The 10737-nt window shown below is 40.9% G+C and overlaps 1 protein-coding gene across 1 annotated transcript in view; it reads right to left on the reverse strand.

Annotated features, from left to right (window-relative positions):
- Positions 1–9656, reverse strand: part of LOC116376566 (intersectin-2) — a 134657-nt gene extending 125001 nt beyond the window's left edge. Inside the window, exons 1-2 of the mRNA XM_031837947.1 lie at positions 9436–9656; positions 2158–2215 (exon numbers count right to left, since the gene is read on the reverse strand). The gene's annotated coding sequence lies outside the window, so the exon portion shown is untranslated. The remainder of the gene's footprint in view (positions 1–2157; positions 2216–9435) is intronic.
- Positions 9657–10737: the final 1081 nt, after the last annotated feature.

The raw sequence follows: 10737 nt of genomic DNA on the forward strand, positions 1-10737 counted from the left end.
AGAGAGAGAGAGAGAGCTGAAGAAGAAGAGAGAGAGAGAGAGCTGAATGAAGAGAGAGAGAGAGAGGAGGCTGAATGAAGAGGAGAGAGAGAGAGAGAGAGAGAGAGCGAAGAAGAGAGAGAGAGAGAGCTGAATGAGAGAGAGACGAGCTGAATGAAGAGAGAGAGAGAGAGAGCTGAATGAAGAGAGAGAGAGAGAGAGCTGAATGAAAAGAGAGAGAGAGAGAGAGCTGAATGAAGAGAGAGAGAGAGAGAGCTGAATGAAGAGAGAGAGAGAGAGAGCTGAATGAAGAGAGAGAGAGAGAGAGCTGAATGAAGAGAGAGAGAGAGAGAGCTGAATGAAGAGAGAGAGAGAGAGAGGCTGAATGAAGAGAGAGAGAGAGAGCTGAATGAAGAGAGAGAGAGAGAGAGCTGAATGAAGAGAGAGAGAGAGAGAGCTGAATGAAGAGAGAGAGAGAGAGAGCTGAATGAAGAGAGCGAGAGAGAGAGAGAGAGCTGAATGAAGAGAGAGAGAGCTTGAATGAAGAGAGAGAGAGCTGAATGAAGAGAGAGAAGCTTGAATGAAGAGAAGAGCTGAATGAAGAGAGAGAGAGAGAGCTGAGTGGAGAGAGAGAGAGAGAGAGAGATGAATGAAGAGAGAGAGAGAGATGAATGAAGAGAGAGAGAGCTGAATGAAGAGAGAGAGCTGAATGACGAGAGAGAGAGAGAGCTGAATGACGAGAGAGAGAGCTGAATGACGAGAGAGAGAGCTGAATGAAGAGAGAGAGAGAGCTGAATGAAGAGAGAGAGAGAGAGAGAGAGAGAGCTGAATGAAGAGAGAGAGAGAGAGAGAGCTGAATGAAGAGAGAGAGCAGATAGAGAGAGAGAGAGAGCTGAATGAAGAGAGAGAGAGAGAGAGAGAGAGAGAGCTGAATGAAGAGAGAGAGAGAGCTGAATGAAGAGAGAAAGAGAGAGAGAGCTGAATGAAAAGAGAGAGAGAGAGAGAGAGAGCTGAATGAAGAGAGAGAGAGCTGAATGAAGAGAGAGAGAGAGAGAGAGAGCTGAATGAAGAGAGAGAGAGAGCTGAATGAAGAGAGAGAGAGAGAGCTGAATGAAGAGAGAGAGAGAGCTGAATGAAGAGAGAGAGAGAGCTGAATGAAGAGAGAGAGAGAGCTGATGAAGAGAGAGAGAGAGCTGAATGAGAGAGAGAGAGAGAGCTGAATGAAGAGAGAGAGAGAGCTGAATGAAGAGAGAGAGCGAGAGAGAGAGCGAGAGAGAGAGAGAGAGAGAGAGAGCTGAATGAAGAGAGAGAGAGCTGAATGAAGAGAGAGAGAGCTGAATGAAGAGAGAGAGAGAGAGAGAGCTGAATGAAGAGAGAGAGAGAGAGAGAGAGCTGAATGAAGAGAGAGAGCTGAATGAAAAGAGAGAGAGAGAGCTGAATGGAGAGAGAGAGAGAGATGAATGAAGAGAGAGAGAGAGCTGAATGAAGAGAGAGAGAGAGAGAGAGAGAGAGAGAGAGCGAGCTGAATGAAGAGAGAGAGAGCTGAATGAAGAGAGAGAGAGCTGAATGAAGAGAGAGAGAGAGAGCTGAATGAAGAGAGAGAGAGAGAGCTGAATGAAGAGAGAGAGAGAGATGAATGAAGAGAGAGAGAGCTGAATGAAGAGAGAGAGAGCTGAATGAAGAGAGAGAGCTGAATGAAAAGAGAGAGAGAGCTGAATGGAGAGAGAGAGAGAGATGAATGAAGAGCGAGAGCTGAATGAAGGGAGAGAGAGCTGAATGAAGAGAGAGAGAGCTGAATGAAGAGAGACAGCTGAATGAAGGGAGAGAGCTGAATGAAGAGAGAGAGAGAGAGCTGAATGAAGGGAGACAGAGCTGAATGAAGGGAGACAGAGCTGAATGAAGGGAGAGAGCTGAATGAAGAGCGAGAGCTGAATGAAGGGAGAGAGCGAGCGAGCTAAGACAGAAAGCGCTGACTCAACAGAGCACTCTGTATTGACTGTTCTGTTTTTGCTAACAGGTAGAAAAACAGCATCACCTCGCTCTGGCCCATTTCTTCATCTCTCTCTCTCCCTCCATCTCATTTATTCTCCTTCCATCCATCCATCCTTCAATCTTGGTCACAAAATCTTAGCGAAACAGCACTGGAAAGCACACAGACACACAAAGTATTGTTCTTACCGTTCATAGTGGGAGCACCAACGGCTACAGAGAGAACCTCTATTCAACTCACAGACATCTGGAGAGAAGGGAGAAGAGAGAGAAGAAGGAGAGAATTGTTACATAAATGAAAACCTCCTATTTGACAAATTGGGAAAATTAAACAAAAACACAGAATAAACTAAACTGCTATTTGGCACAAAATATAATTGTTTATTTATTTAACTAGGCACGTCAGTTAAGAACAAATTCTTATTTACAATGACAGCCTAACCAGGCCAAACCCGGACGACGCTGGGCCTATTGTGCGTCGGCCTATAAGACTCCCAATCACGACCGGTTGTCATACAGCCTGGAATCGAACCAGCTATCTACTCTGATTTCAGAGCGTTACACAGAGGTCTACCGTTACACAGAGGTCTACCGTTACACAGAGGTCTACCGTTACACAGAGGTCTACCGTTACACAGTGGTCTATAGTTACACAGCGGTCTATAGTTTCAGTGGTCTATAGTTACTACTGGAGTTACACAGCAGTAGAGGATAACCCTCAGGGGACATAGCGGTGTCCTTCTCTCTCTCTCTCTGTGTTAACAGTAGAGGATAACCCTCAGGGTACATAGCGGTGTCCTTCTCTCTCTCTCTGTGTTGACAGTAGAGGCTAAACCCTCAGGGTACATAGTGGTGTCCTTCTCTCTCTCTGTGTTGACAGTAGAGGCTAAACCCTCAGGGTACATAGTGGTGTCCTTCTCTCTCGCTCTGTGTTGACAGTAGAGGCTAAACCCTCAGGGTACATAGCGGTGTCCTTCTCTCTCTCTCTGTGTTGACAGTAGAGGCTAAACCCTCAGGGTACATAGTGGTGTCCTTCTCTCTCTCTGTGTTGACAGTAGAGGCTAAACCCTCAGGGTACATAGTGGTGTCCTCTCTCTCTCTCTGTGTTGACAGTAGAGGCTAAACCCTCAGGGTACATAGTGGTGTCCTCTCTCTCTCTCTGTGTTGACAGTAGAGGCTAAACCCTCAGGGTACATAGCGGTGTCCTTCTCTCTCTCTCTGTGTTGACAGTAGAGGCTAAACCCTCAGGGTACATAGTGGTGTCCTTCTCTCTCTCTGTGTTGACAGTAGAGGATAACCCTCAGGGTACATAGTGGTGTCCTCTCTCTCTCTCTGTGTTGACAGTAGAGGCTAAACCCTCAGGGTACATAGTGGTGTCCTTCTCTCTCTCTGTGTTGACAGTAGAGGATAACCCTCAGGGTACATAGCGGTGTCCTGATGTTCTGTGGTTATGGTGAAATGAAAAATAACGCCTGGGAATGTCTAACTATATATATATGCAGCACAAGTCGAGGAGAGATGAGGGAAGTAGAGCTTTACTGGGTCGAATTGTAGACCAGATTTTTCACAGCCTGAGAATAACCTGCCAAATGACAGAAGACTAGATGTTGGAGGCATTAGTCTATACTATAGTCTAGAGGTTGACATTCAGTAGTCTATACTATAGTCTAGAGGATGACATTCAGTAGTCTATAGTCTAGAGGATGACATTCAGTAGTCTATAGTATAGCCTAGAGGATGACATTCAGTAGTCTATAGTATAGTCTAGAGGATGACATTCAGTAGTCTATAGTATAGTCTAGAGGATGACATTCAGTAGTCTATACTATAGTCTAGAGGATGACATTCAGTAGTCTATAGTATAGTCTAGAGGTTGACATTCAGTAGTCTATAGTATAGTCTAGAGGATGACATTCCGTAGTCTATAGTATAGTCTAGATGTTGACATTCAGTAGTCTATAGTATAGCCTAGAGGATGACATTCAGTAGTCTATACTATAGTCTAGAGGTTGACATTCATTAGTCTATACTATAGTCTAGAGGTTGACATTCAGTAGTCTATACTATAGTCTAGAGGATGACATTCAGGACTACCTGACATGATGACTCCTTGCTGTCCCCAGTCCACCTGGCCATGCTGCTGTTCCAGTTTCAACTGACCTGAGCCCTAGGACCATGCCCCAGGACTACCTGACATGATGACTCCTTGCTGTCCCCAGTCCACCTGGCCATGCTGCTGCTCCAGTTTCAACTTCCACCTGACTGTGCTGCTGCTCCAGTTTCAACTGTTCTGCCTTATTATTATTCGACCATGCTGGTCATTTATGAACATTTGAACATCTTGGCCATGTTCTGTTATAATCTCCACCCGGCACAGCCAGAAGAGGACTGGCCACCCCACATAGCCTGGTTCCTCTCTAGGTTTCTTCCTAGGTATTGGCCTTTCTAGGGAGTTTTTCCTAGCCACCGTGCTTCTCCACCTGCATTGCTTGCTGTTTGGGGTTTTAGGCTGGGTTTCTGTACAGCACTTTGAGATATCAGCTGATGTACGAAGGGCTATATAAATACATTTGATTTGATTTTTATTTGATTTGAGTAGTCTATACTATAGTCTAGAGGATGACATTCAGTAGTCTATACTATAGTCTAGAGGATGACATTCAGTAGTCTATAGTCTAGAGGATGACATTCAGTAGTCTATACTATAGTCTAGAGGTTGACATTCAGTAGTCTATAGTCTAGAGGATGACATTCAGTAGTCTATACTATAGTCTAGAGGTTGACATTCAGTAGTCTATACTATAGTCTAGAGGATGACATTCAGTAGTCTATACCATAGTCTAGAGGATGACATTCAGTAGTCTATACTATAGTCTAGAGGATGACATTCAGTAGTCTATAGTATAGTCTAGAGGTTGACATTCAGTAGTCTATACTATAGTCTAGAGGTTGACATTCATTAGTCTATACTATAGTCTAGAGGATGACATTCAGTAGTCTATACTATAGTCTAGAGGATGACATTCAGTAGTCTAGAGGTTGACATTCAGTAGTCTATACTATAGTCTAGAGGTTGACATTCAGTAGTCTATACTATAGTCTAGAGGTTGACATTCAGTAGTCTATAGTCTAGATGTTGACATTCAGTAGTCTGTACTATAGTCTAGAGGATGACATTCATTAGTCTATAGTATAGTCTAGAGGTTGACATTCAGTAGTCTATACTATAGTCTAGAGGATGACATTCAGTAGTCTATAGTCTAGAGGATGACATTCAGTAGTCTATAGTATAGTCTAGAGGATGACATTCAGTAGTCTATACTATAGTCTAGAGGATGACATTCAGTAGTCTATACTATAGTCTAGAGGATGACATTCAGTAGTCTATAGTATAGTCTAGAGGTTGACATTCATTAGTCTATACTATAGTCTAGAGGATGACATTCAGTAGTCTATAGTATAGTCTAGAGGTTGACATTCATTAGTCTATACTATAGTCTAGAGGATGACATTCAGTAGTCTATAGTATAGTCTAGGGGATGAGATTCAGTAGTCTATACTATAGTCTAGAGGTTGACATTCAGTAGTCTATACTATAGTCTAGAGGATGACATTCAGTAGTCTATAGTCGAGAGGTTGACATTCAGTAGTCTATAGTCTAGAGGTTGACATTCAGTAGTCTATACTATAGTCTAGAGGATGACATTCAGTAGTCTATAGTATAGTCTAGAGGATGACATTCAGTAGTCTATAGTATAGTCTAGAGGTTGACATTCAGTAGTCTATAGTATAGTCGAGAGGTTGACATTCAGTAGTCTATAGTCTAGAGGTTGACATTCAGTAGTCTATAGTCTAGAGGATGACATTAAGTAGTCTATAGTCTAGAGGTTGACATTCATTAGTCTATACTATAGTCTAGAGGTTGACATTCATTAGTCTATACTATAGTCTAGAGGTTGACATTCATTAGTCTATACTATGGTCTAGAGGATGACATTCAGTAGTCTATAGTATAGTCTAGAGGATGACATTCAGTAGTCTATAGTATAGTCTAGAGGTTGACATTCAGTAGTCTATAGTATAGTCGAGAGGTTGACATTCAGTAGTCTATAGTCTAGAGGTTGACATTCAGTAGTCTATACTATAGTCTAGAGGTTGACATTCAGTAGTCTATAGTCTAGATGTTGACATTCAGTAGTCTGTACTATAGTCTAGAGGATGACATTCATTAGTCTATACTATAGTCTAGAGGATGACATTCAGTAGTCTATACTATAGTCTAGAGGATGACATTCAGTAGTCTATAGTCTAGAGGATGACATTCAGTAGTCTATAGTATAGTCTAGAGGATGACATTCAGTAGTCTATACTATAGTCTAGAGGATGACATTCAGTAGTCTATAGTATAGTCTAGAGGTTGACATTCATTAGTCTATACTATAGTCTAGAGGATGACATTCAGTAGTCTATAGTATAGTCTAGGGGATGAGATTCAGTAGTCTATACTATAGTCTAGAGGTTGACATTCAGTAGTCTATACTATAGTCTAGAGGATGACATTCAGTAGTCTATAGTATAGTCTAGAGGTTGACATTCATTAGTCTATACTATAGTCTAGAGGATGACATTCAGTAGTCTATAGTCGAGAGGTTGACATTCAGTAGTCTATAGTCTAGAGGTTGACATTCAGTAGTCTATAGTCTAGAGGTTGACATTCAGTAGTCTATACTATAGTCTAGAGGTTGACATTCATTAGTCTATACTATAGTCTAGAGGTTGACATTCATTAGTCTATACTATGGTCTAGAGGATGACATTCAGTAGTCTATAGTATAGTCTAGAGGATGACATTCAGTAGTCTATAGTATAGTCTAGAGGTTGACATTCAGTAGTCTATAGTATAGTCGAGAGGTTGACATTCAGTAGTCTATAGTCTAGAGGTTGACATTCAGTAGTCTATAGTCTAGAGGTTGACATTCAGTAGTCTATAGTCTAGATGTTGACATTCAGTAGTCTATACTATAGCCTAGAGGTTGACATTCAGTAGTCTATACTATAGTCTAGAGGTTGACATTCATTAGTCAAGAGGTTGACATTCAGTAGTCTATAGTATAGTCTAGAGGTTGACATTCAGTAGTCTATACTAGTCTAGAGGATGACATTCAGTAGTCTATAGTATAGTCTAGAGGTTGACATTCAGTAGTCTACAGTATAGTCGAGAGGTTGACATTCAGTAGTCTATAGTCTAGAGGTTAACATTCAGTAGTCTATAGTCTAGAGGATGACATTCAGTAGTCTATAGTCTAGAGGTTGACATTCAGTAGTCTATAGTATAGTCTAGAGGTTGACATTCAGTTGTCTGTAGTCTAGAGGATGACATTCAGTAGTCTATAGTATAGTCTAGAGGTTGACATTCAGTAGTCTATAGTATAGTCTAGAGGATGACATTCAGTAATCTATAGTATAGTCTAGAGGATGACATTCAGTAGTCTATACTATAGTCTAGAGGTTGACATTCAGTAGTCTATAGTATAGTCTAGAGGATGACATTCAGTAGTCTATACTATAGTCTAGAGGTTGACATTCAGTAGTCTATACAATAGTCTAGAGGTTGACATTCAGTAGTCTATACTATAGTCTAGAGGTTGACATTCAGTAGTCTATAGTATAGTCTAGATGTTGACATTCAGTAGTCTATAGTATAGTCTAGAGGATGACATTCAGTAGTCTATACTATAGTCTAGAGGTTGACATTCAGTAGTCTATACAATAGTCTAGAGGTTGACATTCAGTAGTCTATACTATAGTCTAGAGGTTGACATTCAGTAGTCTATAGTATAGTCTAGAGGTTGACATTCAGTTGTCTATACTATAGTCTAGAGGATGACATTCAGTTGTCTATACTATAGTCTAGAGGTTGACATTCAGTAGTCTATAGTCTAGAGGTTGACATTCAGTAGTCTATAGTCTAGAGGTTGACATTCAGTAGTCTATAGTCTAGAGGTTGACATTCAGTAGTCTATAGTCTAGAGGTTGACATTCAGTTGTCTATACTATAGTCTAGAGGTTGACATTCAGTAGTCTATAGTCTAGAGGTTGACATTCAGTAGTCTATAGTATAGTCTAGAGGATGACATTCAGTAGTCTATAGTATAGTCTAGAGGATGACATTCAGTAGTCTATAGTCTAGAGGATGACATTCAGTTGTCTATACTATAGTCTAGAGGATGACATTCAGTTGTCTATACTATAGTCTAGAGGTTGACATTCAGTTGTCTATACTATAGTCTAGAGGTTGACATTCAGTTGTCTATACTATAGTCTAGAGGATGACATTCAGTAGTCTATACTATAGTCTAGAGGATGACATTCAGTTGTCTATACTATAGTCTAGAGGTTGACATTCAGTTGTCTATACTATAGTCTAGAGGTTGACATTCAGTAGTCTATAGTCTAGAGGTTGACATTCAGTAGTCTATAGTATAGTCTAGAGGATGACATTCAGTAGTCTATAGTCTAGAGGTTGACATTCAGTTGTCTATACTATAGTCTAGAGGATGACATTCAGTTGTCTATACTATAGTCTAGAGGATGACATTCAGTAGTCTATACTATAGTCTAGAGGATGACATTCAGTAGTCTATACTATAGTCTAGAGGATGACATTCAGTAGTCTATACTATAGTCTAGAGGATGACATTCAGTAGTCTATAGTATAGTCTAGAGGTTGACATTCAGTAGTCTATACTATAGTCTAGAGGTTGACATTCAGTAGTCTATAGTATAGTCTAGAGGATGACATTCAGTTGTCTATACTATAGTCTAGAGGATGACATTCAGTAGTCTATACAATAGTCTAGAGGTTGACATTCAGTTGTCTATACTATAGTCTAGAGGATGACATTCAGTTGTCTATACTATAGTCTAGAGGTTGACATTCAGTTGTCTATACTATAGTCTAGAGGTTGACATTCAGTAGTCTATACTATAGTCTAGAGGATGACATTCAGTAGTCTATACTATAGTCTAGAGGATGACATTCAGTTGTCTATACTATAGTCTAGAGGATGACATTCAGTAGTCTATAGTATAGTCTAGAGGTTGACATTCAGTAGTCTATAGTCTAGAGGTTGACATTCAGTAGTCTATAGTATAGTCTAGAGGTTGACATTCAGTAGTCTATACTATAGTCTAGAGGTTGACATTCAGTAGTCTATAGTCTAGAGGTTGACATTCAGTTGTCTATACTATAGTCTAGAGGATGACATTCAGTAGTCTATACTATAGGCTCATCTTTTCAAAATAATAACCTGTATAAATTGAATTGTAGAAACACTGACCGGATGTAGGCCTATACGACAAACAAAGGAATGTCATAGGCATACAGGTAAATGTCTATTGTTTATAAAAATCCTTAACCCGGGTTTTCTTTTAAACCCTGTCTATATTATACTGCACTTCGCTTACCGTTCAATGCAAAGGAGGGTAGCGGCAGCTTCAGGAGCTGCTCGTTTCATCATCTTCCTAGTTTAGGACAAATCCCTCCTTTAACGATGTTATTCCTTAATTCCCAACCTAGAACGCTGATGTCGTTCTGAACCTGTTGCGGTTTGGTTTATAATTGAGAGAGAGAGAGTAGACTAGCTGCGATGAGCAGATGATTCCCAGACTGCTACAAACCAGGACGGATGACGTCGGTCCGCGTCTCAGTGCAGTGGGGAGGAGAGAGACGGAACCTGGGGGAATGGGCGTGTCCGTCTGGATGCAGATTACGTCCGTTAAACAGGACACAACGCTGTGCTGGTTTAGATACGAGCACAGCGAACACCACGCTCTGACATGTAGGAATTAGCAATCCTGTCAACTTCATTGGTGAAACATTTCTGCAACGTCTGCCTACTGAACGTGACCCTGCATTGGCGCTGTGAGGTTTTATATTGTACATGTTAGTCATTTAGCAGAGGCTCTCATGCAGAGCAACTTGCAATTAGGGCATTCATAATAAATAAATATATAAATATATATATATACACAAAAGTATGTGGACACCCCTTAAAATGAGTGGATTTGGTATTTTCCTGCAACACCCATTGCTGACAGGTGTATAAAAATCAAGCACACAGCCATGCGATCTCCATAGACAAACATTGGAAGTAGAATGCCCGTACTGAAGAGCTCAGTGACTTTCAACGTGGCACCGTCATAGTATGCCACCTTTTCAATACATTTGGGCCCTGCTAGAGCTTCCCTGGTCAACTGTAAATGGCAACGTCTAGGAGCTATAACAGCTCGGCCGCAAAGTGGTAGGGCACACAAGCTCACAGAAGGGGAGTGCTGAAAAATGCTGAAGTGCTTAGCGAGTAAAATGAGTCTCTCTTCGGTTACTACACTCACTGGAGTGGTGTAAAGTTCGCCGCCATTGGACTCTGGACAGATGAATCACGCTTCACCATCTGGCAGTCCGACAGATTAAATCTGGATTTGGCGATGCCAGGAGAACACTACCTGCCCGAATGCATAGTGCCAACTGTAAAGTTTGGTGGAGAAGGAATAATGGTCTGAGGCAGTTTTTCTTGGTTTTTGGGCCCCTTAGTTCCAGTGAAGGGAAATCTTAATGCTATAGCACACACTACCAGGCAAAAGTTTCAGAACACCTACTCATTCATGGGTTTTTCTTTATTCTTACTATTTTCTACATCAAAACTATGAAAAACACATATGGACTCATAGTGACCAAAATAAGTGTTAAACAAAGCTAAATATATTTTA

Source organism: Oncorhynchus kisutch, linkage group LG12, assembly GCF_002021735.2.
Source record: "Oncorhynchus kisutch isolate 150728-3 linkage group LG12, Okis_V2, whole genome shotgun sequence".
Taxonomy (NCBI): domain Eukaryota; kingdom Metazoa; phylum Chordata; class Actinopteri; order Salmoniformes; family Salmonidae; genus Oncorhynchus; species Oncorhynchus kisutch.